Genomic DNA, 21,802 nt, shown 5'->3' with positions numbered 1-21,802 from the left:
TCTATCTCATTGTAACAGAAGTACTGAAAAATTCATAGGCTAAATTGAACTTCAGAGGAAGGGACTAACCACCCTTGGAAAATCTCAACCTTTCTCGAGTTCCATAGAAAAGCCTCATTCCTTGAACACAAACACATATTTGGTTGATTTGACAACTTTATCTAGTGTGAAATCTAGTTTTAAAGGGTAAAAAAAGCAAAAAACTTCGCTAATGACCTCCATGCTTTTAATATATTATAGATATGATAAAAGGGCGGTTGGTTAGAGCTAAGATAAAATCATTGGCATACCAGAGATGGTCAACCACCCAGAAAAATTACCATTTTACTCCAATTACCTCATTTTAGTATAAATTTTGATGGACAACTGCATCAGAAAATGGGGTTCAACAAAGACTGAAAAACTGAAGTGGGTATCTTAGTTCCCAAGAACGACCATACATTTAAGGCCATCACATGCTTGCCATACACTTTAGGGCTCAGAGTTTGTTGTATATGAACATGCAAAGAGAAATCGACACACGCCATGGCTGCAAGACACCGATTTGCAGATGATGTTGCACCAAGATACGGGTCAGATCTTCTCAATGCAGTGAAGTAGATTATTAGCCCAGGAAGAAGAAAATCATCATCACGGCCCATTTTTAGATCTCTCCATATCAATTAAACACCTCATTTAGGTTCTGACTCCTAATAAAATAGCTATCTTGTTGTATCATTTCTACCATGCAGAAGCACAAGCAGAAAAAGGAAAAAGCATATACATATATATTATATACACACACACACATACATGCATATAAATGGAATCTATGGCCAAATGCCTACACAATTGTTGGTCTTTTCTTTTTCTCAAAGGGTTGTTGATGTTTTATAAATGGAGGAAAAATCATGGACATAACAGATAGTGGGCAACCACCCTTTACAGAAATCCCCTTTTCTCTCTGATGTCTCATTTATCCTTTCTGGGCTAAACAATGGGTGAGGTTTCTGCTGAACTGATACCATACTGAGTCACTCTGCCAAGACGCAAGTTGGATTTTCTCAAAAGTAGATTATACCTCAGAAAGACGCAAATCATCATCACATCCCATTTTTATCAATCAACATCAGTTGACTTGTGCCCTTAGCACCATTTAAAAGCAGCTATCTTGTATTTAGAGAGACATAAAAGTGGCTATTTGCAAAAATCAGCTATTGTAGCAGCAGAAGCAAAAGTCTCTCTCTCTCTCTCTCTCTATATATATATATACACACACACACACACATATATATAGAGAGAGATAGATAGATAGATAGATAGATAGATAGAGAGAGAGAGAGAGAGAGAGACACACACACACAGAGAGATCTCATAGATCTGCTAAAAGGGGTGTTCATTAGAGCAAAAACAAAATCATAGGCATGCTGTTGATGGTCAACGACCCTGAAAAATCTCTTGTTTTCTACGATTGACTCATTTTAAGCTGAACATTTGATAGAGAACTGCATCTGAACGAAAAACTGAAGAACCCAATTGAATTTTCCAGTTCCAGAGAATGGACATCCATTCAATACTTCCCGTGAACTTTTAGGGCTCAGATTTTGCTGTTCTGCAAACATGCAAAGAGAAAGCAACACATGCCTGGCTGCAAGACACCAGTTTGCAAATGGTAGCCATACCGGTTTGCCCCACCAAGGTACTGGTCAGATTTCATCAATGCAGTGAAGTAGGGTATAGCCCATAAAGAAGCAAACCATCATCACTGCCCATTTTCAGATCAAGCAACATGGGTTGTCATTCTACCTTGTACATACACAGGGACACAAAATCACCCATTTTGCTATTTGGTTGTTATATTTTTCCTGCAATCCTGCTTCGGTCTATCAGAACAGCCTCTCTACTCCACAATAAAGGTAGGGTAAGGTCTACTACATCCTATCCTCAAGACCTCAAGTGGGAATTCGCTGGGTATGCTGTTGTTGTTTATACATACAAGCTAAGTTGGTCGGACTCTTCACTTTCGGTGTCGCATCCATGTCGACATGACGTAGGTGTGGGTGTATATTTGGGATCCGTACCCGATCTGGTTAACCGGTTTTCGGTACATTGACCAAATTCGAGGGAGAAATTCTGGAAAGATTCAATGATCACTACTAATCAAAACAAAAAAGTAAGGTGAAATTGAAGAAATGACATACTTTGTACATATAAATTTCAATTGTCACTCTCTTTCCTTTTATCTCCTTCCAAGATTCTACTCTTGATCAATATTATTCTCAAGCTTTCCACATAATTTCTCATAATTTAGGCTTAATAACTCTATTTTTAGAAATTTGAATTATTCTTAGCCAAATCCCCACACTTGTATCCATACATGGATCCGTATCCCCGAATCTTAAAATTTGATCATAGAGGATCCGACCACTATATCTGCACCCATATGGGACTGCCGCACCTGAGTCAGAGCAACTTAGCATACAGGAACATAAAAATGCTATTTGCAAAAATCAGTTGTAGTAGTAGCAGTAGCAGAAGCAGAAAAAGGAAGAAACATTATCAATTCAGTTCCCAAAAAAAAAAAAAGAAGACGCATTTATAGTCCCTTCTTTCATTTTCTTGTTCTGTTATTCTCAAAGAGCTGTTGGCTTTTATGAATGGAGAAGAAATCATGGACATGGAAGAGAGGGCCAACCACCCTTTACAGAAAATCCTATCTCTCTGATGTCTCATTTTTCCTTTCTGGGATGAACTATGGTTGGGATTCTGCTATAAGCATTATCATCACAACCTCATTTGAAAGACGGAAACTTCCCTACAAGTAGGTGTTTTGGAAAATTTCGAGCAACTTTTGACAAACAACAACCTATCCAGTAAAATCCCACAAACACAAGCTAAAATTAGAGGGATGTTTGGTCTAAGTTTAGAGAAAACAAGAAACAGTACTAGTACTTATGAAAAGACCGTTGGTTTTTTTTGCGGGGAAATCATAGGCCAAACCGAGGGGCAACCACCCTCTTAAGAGTTCCCTTTTCTCTGTTGGACTCATTCTAAACAGTGGGCTGAACCTCCGTTTTTCTGTAGAACACTCTGATTATTTTATTTTATTTTTTTTGAAAAAACTGGGCCGAAGCGGAAAGGGGGAGGGGATTACAAGGTGGAGAATTGAACCCTCACCAACAAGGTGAAAGTCCAGGTATTCATAAGCCAACCATCCTACTAAGCTACTAATTCCCCTAGAATACTCTGATTTATAAGAGACAATTTAAACAGAGACCCTGTAAGTCCACTAACTGTCCCTTTTCAATGCTTTTGCTGCTGCTTTATCTGAAAAAAGAGACACACTCTCACACATACACATATGAATGTTTTAGTCTTAACACTTTAGGGCTCAGATTTTGCTGTTCCACAAACATCCAAAGAGAAAGCGACATCGCCATGGCTGCAGATACCGGTTTGCGGATGATGCCATACCGGATCGCCCTGCCAAGTTACGGATCGGATCTTCTCAACGCAGTGAAGTAGATATAGCCCAGAAAAAATCAAATCATCATCCCAGCCCATTTTTTCAGATCAATCAACATTCTTGTAAATCACCAATTAAAAGCAGCTACCTTGTTTTTTCATTGCATGCATATATATATATATATAAAAAATTAAAAAAAAGTCAACATTCTTGTTCTTTTTTTCTTCTGAAAGGGCTGTTGGTTTTTTATGAATGGAGAAGAAATCATGGACATGGCAGAGAGGGGGCAACCACCCTTTACAAAAAATACCATCACTCTGATGTCTCATTCTTCCTTTCTGGGCTAAACTGTGAGAATTCTGCCATAAGCATTATCATCATAGCCACTTCTGAAAGATGGGAACTTTTCCACAAGTAGGCGTTTGGACAATTCCAGTAGTTTTAACAAACATAAGATAAGATCAGAGTATGTTTGCTGACCGCGGAGAAACAAGAAAACAGTACTAGTATATCAGAGGGTTGTTGATTTGGTTGAAGGAGAAATCATAGGCCAATCAGAGGGGGCAACCACCCTCCAGGATTCCCTTCTCTTTCTGTCGGCCTCATTCTTCATAGTGGAGGGGTGTATTTGGCCCTTTTCCGTTCTTCATACTGGGTTAACTCCATGTTTCTATGATTTTGCTGCTGCTTTGCCTTAAAAAGAAGGCACGCAAGAGCAAAGTAGTCACAGATACAGATACAAAAGGGTTGTTGACTGGAGCTAAGGATAAAATCATTGGCATACTGGAGATGGTCAACCACCCTGAAACTCTTTTTTTCCGATTGCCTCATTTTTTAGTCAAAACATTTAGGGCTCAGATTTTGCTGTATATGAATATGCAAAGAGAAAGCAACACATGCCATGGCTGCAAGACACAGCTTTGCATATGGATGCCATACCATATCGCCACGCCAAAGATACGGATTGGATTTTCTCAACGCAATAAAGTAGATTATAGTTCAGAAAGAAGTTACCCATCATCACAGCCCATTTTTTTCCAGTTTTTGCACGGATTGCTCCTATTTCGGATTAACCAACATCAATAGAACATCTCATTAAGGTTTAGTACTGTTACAAAAAACAGCTAGCTTTGTATTTACAGGGACATAAAAGTGGATATTTGCAAATATCAGCTATAGTATATACAGAAGCAGAAAAAGGAAGACCATATAGTCCATTAACATAAGCTAAAATTAGAGGGATGTTTGGTCTGAACTTAGAGAAAACAAGAAACCAGCACTAGTACTTCCGAAAGAGGGTTGTTGATTTTTTTTTATGGGGAAATCATAGGCCAAACAGAGCGGACAACCACCCTCCAAGAATTCCCTTTTCTCTCTGTCGGACTCATTCTTAATATTGAGGCTGAACTTCCACTTTTCTATAGAACACTCTTATTTATAAGAGATAATTTAACCAGAAACCCTGCAAGTCTACTTAACTGTCCCTTCTCTATGCTTGTGCTGCTGCTTTATCTGAAAATGCAGTCATACAGAAGCAAAGTAGTCACAGATAGACAGAAACAGACATAAATTAAACACATACATGGCATAATTCATAAACACACCCAAACTTGGTCTTGACTGGCAAGTAAGCACTCCAACTTTGAGAGTGCACATCTAGACACCTCAACTTGATCTCAAATGGCAACTAAACACTCCCACTCATCCCCATCGTGTCTCGTGTGTGCACGTAACACAAAAACTCTAGAGGTGTCTAGATGATCATCTTGTAAGTTGGAGCGTTCAACTGACACAACAGAGGTGTCTAGACCTCATACATATGCTAAAAAGGGCTGTTGGTTAGAGCTAAGTAAAATCACTGGCATACCGGAGATGGCCAACCACCCTAAAAAATCCTTGTTTACTCCGATTACCTCATTTTTGAGCTAAAAAATTGATAAAGCACTGCCTCTGAAATGGGGTGTTCGAGAAAAACTGAAAAAACGCAATTGGGTATCTCAGTTCCCAAAGAACAACTATCAAATGGTTGATGTACACATTAGGACTCAGATGTTGCTGTTCTACGAACATGCAAAGAGAAATCGACATGGCCATGGCTGCAGATACACTGGTTAGCGTATTGATGCCTTACCAGGTCGCCCCGCCAAGAACCAGTGACATCTTCTCAACACGATGAAGTAGATTGTTAGCCAGAAAGAAGCAAATCTTCATCACAGCCCATTTTTAGGTTCCGAAGTCTTGTAAAAGCAGCTATCTTTGTTGGGTCATATGCATAAAAATATTGGAATTCTATGGCCAAATGTGTAGATAATTCTTGATTGTTTAAAATCAAAGGGCTGTTGGTTTCTTAAATAAATTGAGAAGAAAGAAATCATTGACATAGCAAAGAGAGAGGGCAACCACCCTTTACAGAAAATCCCATTTTTTACTTCTGACGTCTCATTCTTCCTTTCTTGGCTAAAGAATGGTTGAAGATTTCAGCTAAACACTACAATATTATATCCCAAATCCCAAGTTCGCTATGACCGACCAAGGTCATAATAGGGAATGAAAAAGTAGTTCTTTATCATTTATGAAAATCTTAAGAAATATACTATACCACGGAAGGTTATTGTGGATTTGAATTATCAAGGGAACATATTAGGACATTATTGTTTTAGTACGCAAAGATGGTCATGAAGTTCTCATATATTGCAAACTTTTTTTATCATAACAGCTTGTTTGTATGGTTGTTATTTATTGTATTGTGATATTAGTTTCGCTGCAATGTTTGTTTCGATTGTTATTTAAATTTCATTGTATCATATCGCTTCATCGTTAGGTAACGATGAAAAGTCTCATTTTGTGTGATCGCGTCGAACAAGCCATTTGACCTTTTGTCTTGATTCAGAATCGACACACTATTCTTGATCTTTTAAGAAAAATTCTAAAGAACATCCAGCCTATGCTCATACTGTATCACAAACTATTCCAAGAATTTTAGAAAGCTCAACTCTATGCTGACTTTAAATCTCAGTTTCAACTAACATGAGAGATAACCAACAAAATCTTAGTTTTTAAACATCACACAACTGCTTGAAATTTCTGTGATGCCAAAATTCAAATTTGAACAGGTCAATCAGCTGCTGGATATTTTATACTGATCAGATTTAATCATTTACCTGCAGGTGTTGGAGAAAACAGGCCTCTCTTGAACTGCTGCATATACACATCGATGAGTGTAAGAGAATGAAAGAGCACCAACATCAAACTTGTATCGACACAATCTGAAGTTCCACGAGTTGAACAGACTTGAAAGTCAAAGCAAGGTTCCAAGTACTGCTTTATTGGGATAAAAATTACCAAAAGAAAATGAAATTAGATAAAAGAACACAGAAAAAAGTTAGAATTTGGCTCGAATCAACGACAGATGATCCTGGGTAATTGGAAACGCCATAACTCTCTCCAACCCTTAACAAACTAGTGGCTACTCAAAATAAAGGAGAACCTGAAATTCAAAATAATAGACCAAAGAACCACACACTATAAGTAGTTTAAAGTTATTTAAAGAAAAACTAGTAAAAAAAAATGCAAATAAACCAAGTTGGGGATGAGGCCCAGATTTTCGACTATTAATCAAAGGAAATAGTAGAGTTAACATGCTGTGGTTGCAATTACCGGCTGCCTTACAACGAAGACCTTCCGATTAGACTCACCAACCCAGGCCTTGAATCAACTCTAATAATTTTCACTTCTCATTATGCTTAAACTTCACTGCCTCTGAAACTTGGGATTTCAAGATTTAAATAAGGCAAGAAAGCTTGGACTTGTGTAGATAATTTCACCAACTAGCTTCAGTATCAATATTCACCTCCATATCTTTCAAACTTGTTTAATATCAATACCTAATAGTTTCACTCCTGGAAAATATGTAGTTAAAAAACAGTCTTTTGAAACTGGGATTCGTCTAGATATTACGTAAAAGTAGAAACAAGAACATGAATATAAGAAGGAACACAAAGTTTTGGACCAAACAAGCTGGGATCAAATTCTGTTTAGAATCATCCCAAACCAATATCATACAACATAATGATAAAGAGAAGTAAAGAACGAAAGAAACAGACCAAATATTGTAGAACTAAACTTAAGCCCAGACAAGAGGCTTACATCTGATCTATCAGAAAGAGTCTATTCCACCATGGCTGCAGAAAGCAGAGGCCTTTTGTGAGAGCACATACAACCTCACAAATTCCTTGCCTTTGCCTAGCCAAGATATGAATCAGCTCAAACATCTGAATTGCAATCTTCCTTTCTGGAGAATAATATCATAGCCTCATTCACAAAGTTTAGGGTTTAGGTTTCGGGTTTACCCATACAATTTTTTTGTGTGTGTGTGAGAGAGATACAGACAATATACATGTGCATCATGTACATAACGAGGCTCAGATGTCAATTTAATAATCACCATTGAGTCCACCAGAAACTGACATGGCTGCTACCTCTCCTGGTAACCCCGCCAAGATACCGGTTGGATTGTGACCATGCCCCATATATCAGCCCAGTATTAGCAATATCACTACTACTAACAAGCAATCATCACAGCCCCATCATTAAATATTCCTTTAATTTGTTATATGGTTCTGCTGTTGCCTTGTTAACATAAAACAGAGGAAAAATTATCAATTCTCGGTCCTAGTGGTGTAATGGTAAAATAGTACCCTGCTGAAGTACAGACCCGGGTTCAGTTGCAGCTGGTGCATTCTGTTTGGGTTCGCAGATGGTTGTCGTTAAACTGTTAGGGCTCAGATTTTGCTTTTCTATGAACATGAAAGAGAAAGCGACCACGCCATGAAGGCAGACACGTTAACAGATGATGCTATACCAGGTCTCCCTGCCAAGATACGGGTAAGATTTTCTCCACACTGTAAAGTAGCTATCCCAGAAAGAAGCAATCATCATCACAGCCTGTATTCAGATTTCAGGTGATTTGTGAAGATCCCTTCACTCGTTATCCTCATTGCTAACTAAATACTGATTTCATCCAGAAAAAAAAGTGTTTTTAATCATACAAAGACACTGTAAGGATCCATGGCATATTGGTAGCGCGTCAGACTCCAGAGTCCAGACCAGAAGGTTGTACTGTGTGTTCGGTGGACATTCAGTTTAAATTCCCGATCCATTAGAGTCCCAACCATAGACAACCTAAGAGAATTTGAGGCTCAGATCTGTTGAGGAAAATAAGACGAGAAAAATGAAGAATTGTCATGGCTGCAAACACCGGTTGCATGACACAAATTCACTTGTCACGGGGTTGCCCAGCCAAGATACACGTGTATGTGTTTTCTTTTTCAATCCATATGCTCAGAGAAATAAGGAATTCACTGCCATGGCTGCAATTTCAGTAACATTTGGATTGCCAAGCCAAGATACAGTTTTATTAGATCCATAGGTAACTTAAATATTTCTCATCAGAGCCTCCATGCTGACAGGTGAAGTGGGATTAGCAACTAAAAAGCAGCCGAAGACGGCAACAATGACATCCACATGAACATGCATACTAATTTGGTCTCAATTTCACCTCCACTTTACATCCAATTGGAACCTCCATTTCACAAGCATACCTTTCTCTTCCTTTATGCTAATGCCAATGGAAACAAACAAATTTCTTATTAAAAAAAACCCAGTAACAGCAATCTATATTTTTCTTATAGCAATGGAGATCAGGTTGAACAAGAAGCTAATGTGAACTTAAAGCAGCTCAGGCACTGAATTCTAGTCTAACATCTAGTTCATCATGTCTTTCACTTCCTATAGACAAAATGAACAGGAAAAAAAATGAAACTACAACAAACAAACAACGACATACCCATTGTGTAATCCGACAAGTGTGGTCTGGGACAGGGAGGGTGGAGTGTACGCAGACCTTACCCCTACCTTGTGTAGGTAGACAAGTTGTTTCTGATAGACCCTTGACATTATAGAACCGTATAATATGCAATAATTTGAAAATCAGTTCCAGAAAAAATATGGCTCTTATAGTGAAAACTGAAATGTTATCACATAGAACAGATGTTATAAAGATGTCTGAGCAAAACCTTATTGTATTTCAAACTCAAAGCACAAGAGGTCCCCAGTTCAGAAATTTGAGGCTTAGATACTGTTGGTCGAACAAAGAGAAGGCTACATCGCCATGGCGGCTAAAACACCAGTTGCATGCAAAAGAGAGAACCTCAGTTGCAGGCCATCCTGGAATTTGCCAAGCCAAGATACAGGTCGAACTGTCCTCAGTGCCCGATTTTGTTCAGAAAAACATTGTCATTATCACAGCCTCTTTTGCACGGATTCTCCAAAAGTAGAAATCAGAAACACACCCACACTGAGATCTACAGCTGAAGCTGTAGATTGAAGAAAATCCATGCATATGTTTCAATTGTCATAGCTGCTGACTGATGTTTGTCTCTGTATTGCATGAACAAGGGCTGTTGGTTTAGTTGCTAAAAGGAAAATCATTGGCACAACAGAGAGGGGCAACCACCCTTAACAAAAAATCCCTTCTCTCAATTAACCTCCATTTCTCTTTTTGAACTCCCTGGAAAATTTCCCAACTTTCTTCTTCTCAGAGGGCCACCTTAGCATTTTCCTTCATACAAAAGACACCATTTTAGCATAACAATACAATACAATAGGCAACAACCATCCAAACAAGCGAATAAGAGTAAAATTGAGGCTCAGATCGGTTGTTGAGACAAGAAAATGAAGACATCGCCATGGCTGCAATCAACAGTTGCATGACAGAAAGTGGGTCGCCATCCGGGTTGCCACACCAAGATACGGATCTCTTAATTTGTCTTGCCCCAATCCCAAAGAAGAAAGTATCATCACAGCCTCGGAATCCCCCCCCCCACAACTTCATGAGAAAAAATCAGTTAAACTCCATAAGACAAAGGACCATTTGAGTCGAAACTTGGGTGTCAACAATAATTCCCTAAGATATAAAAGGTTGCTTGGTTTTTCTTTTTCATATGAGAAATCAAAGAAGTTACAGAGTGGGGCAACCACCCTTCAGAAACTCCTCCTCTCTGCAAACCTGCTCTCTTTGGTTATTGTCTATAAAATCATGGGCTTATATATCAAGAAGATGAAGTACCCATCTTTCTGTGATACATCATTCTTTTGATTTGTCGTTGGAGCAAACTTTAATGTATTTCAAAGCACAAGAGGTCTCCAGCTCGATTCTGAGAAACTTGAGGCTCAGACAATGCATTTGGAAAAAGAGAAGCAACCACACGACGGCTGCAAAATCACCAGTTGCATGCAAGAGAGAGAGCCTCAGTTGAAGGCCAACCTGGAATTTGCCAAGCCAAGATATGGGTCAAACTGTCCTCAATGCCCAATTTTGGTAGAACAGAGAGTAAAACATTGTCATCATCACAGCCTCTGTTGCACAATTACTCAAAAAGGAGGAAGAAAATACACACACACAAACTGACATCTACGGCTTAAGTTGTAGATTCAAGAAACTGCACGGCCCGTGCATATGTTTCAATAATCATAGTTGTTGATTAATGTTTGGCTGAGGAACAAGGGTTGTTGGTTTAGTTGCTAAACATAAAATCATTGCTACAACAGAGAGGGGACAACCACCCTTAACGAAAAAATCCCATCTCTCTATAACCTTATTTTTTCTTTTTGGGCCAACACTTCTTTAGGAAAAATTATAGTTTTCACCAGAAAATTTCACAACTTTCTTCTTCTCAGAGGGATACATTAGTAATTAAACACTGATGAAATTCTTCATGAAACAAACATTTTCCTTCATACCAAAGACACCCTTAATAAAAATACAATACTTAAGTAACAACCATCCAAACAAGAGCACTGAAGTTGACATCAGTTGATAAAACAAGAGAATGAAGACATCGCCATGGCTGCAGACCTCGGGTTGTGTTCCGGGTTGCCCCGCCAAGATACGGGTCTCTTAGTTTCTCTTGTGTCAAGTATTACTGAAGCCTCATAATTCTCTTTCTCTCTCTCTCTCTTCTTTGAGAGAAAAATTTAGTTCAACTCCACAACATATTAGACTATTTGATTAAAAAATCTCAACAGGGTCCGGATAATTTTTCCCCAGGAATTAAGAAGTTTGATTTTTATTTCATTTTCTTTTCATATGAGAAATCACTAGAATTGCAGAGAGGGGCAACCACCTTCGAAAAAAACCTCCTAACATGAACAACTCATTTCCTAACCAACGACCATACAACCCCTTAAAGAGAATGCAACCACACCATCACCATGGCTGCAAAATCACCAGCAGCGCAAAAGAGAGAACCTCAGTTGCAGGCCATCCTTGGGATTTTCCAGTCAAGATACAGCTCCGATTGTACCCAATGCCCCATTTTGTTAACCCAGAAAGTGCTATTATTATATCACTACCTCAAACAAGGTCATCAGTGCAAATTCCTTAAGAATACACACTCTGAGATGTATGGATCATCTTCTGCTTCTGAGTATTGCATCAACATGGGCTGTTGGTGTGATTGCTACAGAAAATCATTGGCACAACAGACAGGGGCAACCACCCTTAGAAGAAATTGACCTCATTTCTCCTTCTGGCCGACTTTTTTTATTAAACTATCGCATGAAACAATACGAAAACAATATTTTTTCATGGATATTTCCATCCAGAAATATTATGTCCCATGAGTCACTTGAATTTTCTTTAGATGATGACATATTATGTTATTATTTGTTGCATTTCGATATTTAGAGTAAATTACATTCACTTCTTTAGTTTCACTTACTAATGCTTCTTGTTTTAGACAATGAGCAATTAATATTTATCAGAATTTTATTTTATTTTTTTGATGAAGTAAGAAGAATGCCATTAACAAAGCATCAAGCAGACGCACAGATTACAAAGGAAAGAATTAGAATTTGATTTGAAAATAAAAGAAGCTATATGTCCTGCCCAATAAATGATCATCTAAAACTAGTTTATAAATGTAAGATATAACATAAATTAATGGAGTCAATCAAGAGCATATATAGGGAAAAAAATATAAGATGCCTACCTATTACTTTTCACATGCACATGAACATTCAAGCAAAACCCTAGTCACTTTAGCAGCCTACAAGCACATCCAATATCTGTAACAACAACCATATCGTCCGTATATGCAGAACTTATCCCTATTCTATTATTACTATTTCTGTGTGATAAAAGGTTGTTCTCAATAGATTCTCCGCCCCTAAGTTGCTCGAACTCTTCACTTTTGGTGCCGCACCCGTGTCGATACGAAATGGGAGTGCGTTTGGGATCCATGTCCGATTTGGTCAACCGATTATGGGTACTTTGACCAAAATCGATGGGGAAAGTCGGGACAGTTTTAGTAATTTTCTGTACTCAATACAAAAGTTAAGGTGAAATTGAAGAAAATTGAATACCTTTCATAGACATTTCTGTGTCACTCCATCTCCATTCATCTGCTTCCAGGATTCTCCTCAAGCTTTCCACATAATATCTCATAATTTAGGTTTTATAACTCTACTTTTAGATATTTTAATTACTTTTACGCGAATCCCCGCACCCGTGTCCATCCATGGATCTATATCCCCAAATCTTAAAAATTAGATCTGGATCCATATTGGACATCCGCACCCGTATTGGACATCCACACCCGTCTTAAACACCCGCATAGGAGTCCGAGCAACTTAGCTGGGCCCAAGAAAAAATTAATAATTACAATAATTATAATCAAATCAAAGAATAGCCTAACAATAAATTACCAAAAGCCTTACTTGTCTGAGATGGTCAGCTGCTGCAAGAACAAAACAAAAAAAATCAATTAGATTTGACCTATACTAAAATTGGAACCCTAATGCATGGAACCACGGACTTGTAATACCTTGAAACTTTAAAATCCTAAAAATATTGTGCCTAGTAAATAGAGAAGTTTCATAACCACACACAACTAGTCAACCACCTATTCCCTTAATATCTGAAGGACCTTCATGGTTCTCCCTGAGATCATGGGCTTATATCTAAGAAGCAAATACAGTATCCATCTTTTTGTGATAGTGTGCAACATAAAATTGCACAATTTTCCCTTTAGCAACTGAACTTATGCCTAGTGAGGCAGAACTCAGAAGTTCTTTTAAACTGAAGTCATCTTAGCAAAACTTGTGGGATAAAATGACAACAAAATATAAACTTGCCCTGCCAAAAAAGTTTTTTGGATACGACGGGCATAAATTAAAGACCAGCACAATATAAGGGAAAAGTGCAAATGACCCAGTGTACAACTACAAACGCAAAGCGGACTTTCATTCCCTTGTTTCGTCGTGGCACACACCCCTCCCACAAGCAGCCCCCGGCATTATTCTAATTGGAGCAAACTTAAATGTGAACACAAGAAGTCCACAGTTCAATTTTCAGAAAGTTGAGGCTCAGATACTGCAGTTTTGCTTGGACAAAGAGAAGGCAACCACGCCATGGCTGCAAAAGCACCAGAGTTGCATGCAAAAGAGTGAGCCTCAGTTGCAGGCCATCCTGGGATTTGCCAAGCCAAGATACAGGTAGGACTGTCCTCAATGCCCAATTTTGTTAGCCCAGAACGTAAAACATTGTCGTCATCACAGCCACTTTTGCACAATAACTTCAAAATGGGAAAGGCAACAAACCTACACACTGAGATCTACGGCTAAGCTGTTGTTTGTCTAAGTATTTCATTAACAAGGGCTGTTGCTATAGTTGTTAAAAAGAAAATCGTTGGCACAACAGAGAGGGGCAACCGCCCTTAACAAAAATCCCTTCTCTCCATTCCTCATTTTTCTTCTTGGGCTAACTTTCTTAGGAAAATTCCCGGACTTTCTTCTTTTCAGAGGCTACATTGGAAACCAATTACTGATAAAATTCATCATAAAAACAATTTTCCTTTGTACCAAACACACCCTTTTAGAATAACAATACAACACAAAAGGTAACCATCCAAACAAGCTAAAGAGTAGAATTGAAGCTCAATTTGTTGTTAAAACAAGAGAATCAAGACATTGCCATGGCTGCAAACCTCGGGTTGCATTCGGGGTCGGCCCACCAAGATACGGTCTCTTAACTTCTCATGTCAGGTATCATTGAAGTCTAAAAATCCATCTCTATCTCTATCTCTATCTCTTCTTTGTGAGATGAATTTAATTCAACTCCATAACATAAACGACCATTTGATTCAAAAATCTCAACAGGGTGTGGATAATTATTCCCTGAGATTTGAAGGGTTGTTTGATTTATTTATTTTTTCATTCTCTTTTCACATGAGAAATTACTGGAGTTGCAGATAGGGGCAACCACCCTTCAAAAAAGACCTCCTAACATGAACAACTCCTTTCCTAACCAGCAACCAAACGATCCCTTTAAGAGAATGTCACCACGCCATGGCCGCAACAAAATCACCGGTTGCATGCAATGGGAAGAGCCTCAGTTGCTGGCATCCTGGGTTTTCCAGGCTAAGGTACAGGCTGGATTGTCTTCAATGCCTCATTTTGTTAACTCAGAAAGTGCTATTATTATCATATATGGATCATATTCTGCTTCTGAATATTGCATGAAGAAGAGCTATTGGTTTAGTAGCCACAGAATATCATTGGCACAACAGAGAGAGGCAACCACCCTTAGAAGAAATCCCTTCTCTCTATTAACCTCATTTCATTTTCTGGTTGACTTCATTAAGGATTCTTGGCTGTCACCTGAAAATTTCGCAACTTTTCTCTAATCATAGGGATACAATGGTAAACAAGTGCTGATTTCATCACAAAAAATGTTCTCCATCATACCAAAGACGCCCTAAGAGTATGGTTGAGGATCAGATCTGTTAATAAGACAAGAGAGTGAAGGCGACACCATGGCTGCAAACACTGTTGGCCTGACACAAAATCATAGCCATTCAGATTGCCCTGCCAAGATACAGTCCCTTTAGTTTCGTGCCCTATTGAGTTGCTCAAAAGAAAAAGGGACGAGACTATCATCATAGCATATTCTCTATCTATATATCTATCTATCGACAACATTCACTGAAAACGCCAAGTGCTTTTGGTTTAAATGCAGAGTTAGTGGGCTCTCTTCCGCTAAAGTCTCCCTGATTTCATGGGCTTATATCTAAGAAGTAGATAAAGTACCCATCTTTGTGATAGTATACAACATGAAATTGCATATCTTTCCCTTTAGCAACCAAACTTATGCCCCACTTGCGGGATACTATGATATGGGCTCATGTAAGTGCAAAACTAGCAGGATCTTATGATATGCAAATATATACTAGGCACAAAATAAGGACAAAAGTGCAAATGACCCAGTGTGCAACTATACATTATTCTAATTGGAGCAAACTTAAATGTAAGCACCTGAGCTTCCCAGTTCAATTTTCAGAAATTTGCAGCTCAGATAATATATTTTTGCTCAGAGAAAGAGAAGGTAACCCCGCCATGGCTGCAAAACACCAGTTGCATGCAAAAGACTGAGCTTCAGTTACAGGCCATCCTGGGATTTGCCAAGCCAAGATACGGGGTCGGACTATCTTCAATGCCCAATTTTGCTAGCACAGACAATTAAACATTGTCATGATCACAGACCATTTTGTACAATTCAGTCTGTCACCAAAAACAAAACGAAGACTTATTTGACATCTTTCTTTTAATTTTCTCCACACACTGAACTATTGTGTGTTTGAGTATTCATTAACAAGGGTTGTTGCTTTAATTGCTATGAAAGAAAATCATGGGCACAATAGAGAGGAGCAACCACCCTTAACAAAAAAATCCTTTTTCTCTATTAACCTCATGATTCCATAAAGCATGTTCAAACAGGCCCTTAGTTTAAACTGATGAAACTCATCACAAAAAGATCACATTTTTCTTCATACCAAACACACCCTTTTAGAATAACAATACAATCAAAGCTACAAGAGTAAAATTGAAGCTCAGATCTGTTGATAAAAACAAGAGAAATAAAGACAATCGCCATGGCTGCTAACCTCGGGTTGCGTTCCGGGTCCCCCGCCAATATATGGGTCTCTTAATTTCTCTTGCAAGTATCAAATTACAGCCTCAAAATTCTCTCTTTCTCTCTCTCTGTCTCTTCGTTGAGAGATGAATTTAGCTCAACTACATACATTAAGGACCATTTTAGTCTATAACTTCAAGGGCTGTTTGAGTTTTTTTTTTCATTTTTTTTCATCAGAATTGCAGAAAAAGGTAAACCACCCTTAGAAAAATTCCTCTTCTCTGCAATCTTCTTCTCTTCTTTCTGAGCTTAAGCTTTCAGCTTCTGGTTCATCAATGGAAGTTCATCAGTATCTTAAAAGAAGCAATGTTTCTAATTTGCCCTCATGTGAATACTTATTTACGGTTTGTTTTTGTGATTGTTTAGCCTCGTGTGTGTCGAAATGGAAGGGTATTTTGGTCTAAAATACAATTTGATTTATAATTTTTTTTTAGTGAAAATATGAACATCAACTTCTTAATCTTTTAACATTAAAATCTAGTTTCTTTTTCTTCTAAAAGATCTCTATTTTTATTTACATTTAATTATATATCATATATTATTATAAGCATGAAGCTCTAAAGTGTAAAGTTGAATTACTATTTTATCCCTATACTAAATTAAAAAGTAATAAATCTAATTAATTAAATATGCTTAAATTACTAATTAACTTGATTGACTTATTGTTAAAATAAAGTAGGAGAATGAATAATTGTAACAATAATTATTTATAAAGTTATTACGAAAAGGTATTAGAGAAACTTTTCATTTCTCTATCTGATCAGTTTTAGGTGTAATTTTGTCGTAATGTGTATTAATACCACACTTCCACTATCTTATCATTAATATTCACACCTTCATAATCTTTCCACACTCAAGAAGTTGATGGCATAATTATGAGACCTTTTGATTTTATTCAATGATGTCCTATAAATTGTGGTGTTTGACACAACAATCTATACACTTTGAAGATATTTAGGTACAATTTGGTAGGGGTGGGCATAAACACCGAAAAACCGAAACATCGAACCGAACCGAATTTTTTTAGAATTTTGGTTTCGGTATTTCGGTTTTCGGTTTAATTTTTTGTATTTTTCGGTATTTCGGTTCGGTTTTCGGTATATATTACTTTGGAATTCGGTATTTCGGTTTAAACCGAAATTTTATGCTATAATTTAATAATTTATAAATTATATTATATTAATTAATAATTATTAATATTAAATATTTTTAAAAAAAAAAAATAAAAACCCTAATACCCTAATTTTTTCAATTCACTCCTTAGTCCTCATCTTCTTGAATCTTGACTTCTTCCTCTTCATTTCTCTTGTCTTCCCTGAAGGCTGAAGCACCAACAAGGGAAGCAGTACTGCAGCAGCCACAACAAGGGAAGCAACACTGCAACAGCCGCAGCAGCCACAACAAGGGAAGTAACACTGCAACAGCCGCAGCCAGCAGCCAGCCGCCAGCAGCACAGCAGCAGCCAGCCGCCAGCAGCACAGCAGCAGCCGCCGGGCAGTCAACAGTCAGCAGGTATGTTTTTAGTTTTTACGTTTTTAATTTTTTTTCTTGATTTTTTTCATTTTTTTTTCTGATTTTGTAATTTTGTTTTTGTTACTAGACACTGGTTATTGTCTTTATTGGGAATTTATTGTGCTTTTTTTATATATATAGATAATAGATGGCTGAACAAACAGAATTTAATATGAGTGTAGCTGATCAAAGACAAAGTCGAATAAGTATGGCTGATTCTACGGATAATACACCTAGTAATAGCAATGATATGTCGATTGGCACAAAAATAACAAAAAAAAGAAAAGAAATGGATCCTAGATCTCTTGTTTGGCAACACTTTGAAAAGATTTTTGAAAATGGTGTATTAGTTAAAGCAAAGTGTTTACATTGTAAACAATATTACGCTGCCAATACAACAAGAAATGGAACAAGTGGACTAAAACAACATTTGACTTATCGGTGTAAAGTGTATAAACCTCCGACTGTTGCACCCGGTATTCAAAAATTATTAAATATTCAAAATAACAATTTAGAGAGTTGGAAATTTGAGCAAGAGGTATGTAGGAGAGCTTTAGTTGAGATGATTATTTTGGATGAACTACCTTTTAGTTTTGTTGAAAAAGAAGGCTTTAAGAAGTTTATGAGTAAAGTCCAGCCTTTGTTTCATATTCCTTCTCGTAGAACCATAACAAGGGATTGTTATGAAGTTTATGGTGAATTGAGAATAAATTTGAAACAATCTTTAAGAGAAATACAACCAAGAATTTGTCTCACAACAGACACATGGACTTCAGTGCAAAGAATCAATTATATGTGTTTGACTGCTCACTTTATTGATAGGGATTGGGTGCTTCATAAAAGAATATTGAATTTTTGTCCTATCACTAGTCATAAAGGTGAGCATTTGGCTGAGTCTATTAGTAATTGTTTACTTGATTGGAAGTTGGATAATGTTTTTACTGTTACGGTTGATAATGCCTCTTCAAATGATGTGGCAGTTCTAGAGTTGTCCAAAAAGTTAGATATGTGGGGAACTAATTTGATGGAAGGTAAGCATCTCCATGTGAGATGTATGGCTCACATACTTAATCTAATTGTGCAAGATGGTTTGAAAGAAATTGGTCCTTCTATAAAAAAGGTGAGACAAATGGTGAAATATGTTAGGTCATCTTCTTCAAGGGCAAGAAATTTCTTGAAATGTGTTGAAATGCAAAAGATAGAATGTGATAAGATGTTGTCTTTAGATGTGCCTACTAGGTGGAACTCCACCTATTTGATGTTAGACACAGCGGAAAAGTTTGAGAAGGCTTTTGAGAGGTTTGATCTTTATGATGGTAATTTTAATTCTTTTCTTGCTACTGATGTTTGTGAAGATGGAAGTATCGCAGGGTCAATTCAATATGAAGATTGGGCTAATGTGAGGAATGTCACAAAGTTTCTTGAAAAATTTTATGAACTCACTTTGAAAGTTTCAGGTTCACGGTATGTTACTTGTAATGTTCATTTTGAAGATATATGTAAACTTGATGCTTATTTGAAATTATGTGTAGCAAGTGATGACCTTGATTTGAGTAAAATGGCTTCGGGAATGAAAGAAAAATTCAAGAAATATTGGGGGACTCCTGAAAAAATGAACAAAATGATTTTTATTGCTTCTGTTTTGGATCCTCGCAATAAATTTGTCTATGTTAGTTTTGCTCTTGAAGAATTACTTGGGGAAGAAACGGGAAATGTAGTGAATACGAAAGTAGAGGCTTACTTGAGGGATTTGTTTACGATATATGTAAGTAAGTATGGAAAAGGTTCCAAAAGTCAACCATCTTCATCTGACTCATCTGATTCTTCTGGTAGTGGCATTTCTCAAAATATGTCCAAAAATTCTTTGAGAACTAAGTTGCACATGAAGAAACAAATGAATGATTCCGGAAGTGTAGGTGTTAAATCTGAGTTGGATAAATATCTTCTTGAAGACCAAGAACCTGAATCTGAAGATTTTGATATTTTGAGTTGGTGGAAAGTTAATTCTCCTAGATTTCCAGTACTTTCACAGTTGGCTCGAGATGTATTGGCTATTCCTATGTCGAGTGTGGCATCGGAATGTGCATTTAGCACCGGTGGTCGAATTCTAGATCCCTTTAGAAGTTCATTGACTCCCAAATGTGTGCAATGTCTTATTTGTGTCCAAGATTGGCTTAGACAAGAAACCAAGCCTATTTGTGTTGAAGAAAGTTTGGAGTTTCTTGAAAAAATTGAACTTGGTAAGACTTTTTATTTTTTATTTATTTATGAAAAAAATAAAATACTTATTGTGTTGTATCTTGTATGACATGTTTCCTTTTATTAATTATAGAGATGGCAAATAGTGGAAGAAGCTCTTCCATTGTTGATCTATGATTGACTTGCAAGCGGTGAGTTTAATACATCATTTATTTAATCATATCATTTTTTAATCTTAAGTAGTATTCTAAGTTTCTAATATTTGATTTTATCTTAAAAGGTCCAAGGGTCAAGACAATGAAGAAATAATTTTGTTGGCACGTGACACTTGAAAGTTGAAAGTTGAAAGCGATCTCATGGAAGAAAGTCAAGAAACTCATTATTGTTGTTTGTTATTGTTGAAAGTAATCTCATGGAAGAAGACAAGAAGTTCAAAATACATTGTTTGTTGCTTATTATTGTTTATTATGAGTTCATGAAAGACTTTATTGTTACTTGTTAGATTGTTATTATGTTGTATTTGTGAAGACATTAACTACAAATCTACAATGCAACTTTTGTTTTAGTGTCATTGTGAATTTCAAATTGTGTGTTTTAGACTTTTAGTGATATTGTGAATTTAAAATTTGAGGTGTTAAAGCCTAATGGCATATTGAAGATTTGAATCATTGATAATTGATATATTGAAATTTGGTAGTAAATTAGTAATGCACTTCTTTGATTTATTGTATATTTTTACTTTTTACTAAAAAGTTTTTAGCCCATTAAGTTGAAAAATGAAACAAAAAATTGTAAACTTTAAAATTTCAAAAAGCCCACTAAACAGGCCCATTAAAAAACCGAATTAAAAAACCAAACCGAATTAATAAAAACCGAACCGAATTAACAAAAACCGAACCGAACCGAAATATTTCGGTTCGGTATTCGGTACGCAATTTATAAAAACCGAAAATCGAAAAAACCGAAAAAAAAAACCGAACCGAACCGAAAAACCGAATGCCCACCCCTACAATTTGGAAGAAATTAAAAAAATGTCTATATTTATATTGTTTTTATCCTTTAATATATAGTTAAATCACTTTTAGCTTCCGTTCGTAACACTGATTACTAATTCTTCTTATCTTCATTTGTTGTTTACAGAAAGAAAATATGTACAAATTGTTAGATCCTCTAATGGAGCTTACAACGAGAGAAGAGATGTTCAAGTCTTCCCGGAGGTTCAAATTAATTTTAGTTTTCATATTATATTCGTGCTTTAGATAAGTTTTTTTTTTATGTATAATTACTCTTATTTAAAAAAATTCATTGTTATCATATTAAATATTATATTTTTTCCTGTTGTTTTTAACATGTCATGAGATCAAAAGAGAATTATTAAGAAATTGCAATCGAAGTTTTTAATTGAAGATGTTTTGATCTAATATATATATATAGGCAACAGTTAACACAATATACCGCTAGGAGTGTAAATCACATCTAACTAACCGTTTGATGCAATGTTAATTAATTTGTTTAGCTTTGGTTGCATGTTATATTATTTTGTTTAACAATTTTCATTTTAAAGAAAATTATAGCTTGTAGATTGTATAATGTGTTTTAGTTTCTATTTGAGAAAT

At 36.6% G+C, this 21,802-nt stretch overlaps 1 long non-coding RNA gene across 5 annotated transcripts; it reads right to left on the bottom strand.

Annotated features, from left to right (window-relative positions):
• Positions 1–4,574: 4,574 nt before the first annotated feature.
• Positions 4,575–16,780, bottom strand: LOC104644842 (uncharacterized). Of its 5 annotated transcripts, XR_011213310.1 has the most exons (6): positions 16,447–16,740; positions 13,223–13,242; positions 12,869–13,139; positions 9,520–10,064; positions 6,607–6,763; positions 4,575–4,957 (listed from the first exon to the last, which is right to left on the bottom strand). It is a non-coding gene; the product is annotated as an uncharacterized lncRNA (long non-coding RNA). The 5 variants fall into 5 exon arrangements; XR_011213308.1 differs by lacking the exons at positions 12,869–13,139; positions 13,223–13,242 and adding an exon at positions 7,103–7,344 and having other exon boundaries at positions 16,447–16,741; XR_011213306.1 differs by lacking the exons at positions 9,520–10,064; positions 12,869–13,139; positions 13,223–13,242 and adding an exon at positions 15,818–16,063 and having other exon boundaries at positions 16,447–16,780.
• Between the last annotated feature and the right edge of the window lie 5,022 nt (positions 16,781–21,802).

The sequence above is a fragment of the Solanum lycopersicum genome, chromosome 12 (genome assembly GCF_036512215.1).
Source record: "Solanum lycopersicum chromosome 12, SLM_r2.1".
NCBI classification, from domain to species: domain Eukaryota; kingdom Viridiplantae; phylum Streptophyta; class Magnoliopsida; order Solanales; family Solanaceae; genus Solanum; species Solanum lycopersicum.
Note: the sequence above shows the minus strand (reverse complement) of the source record. Positions and strands in the feature narration are given on the sequence as shown.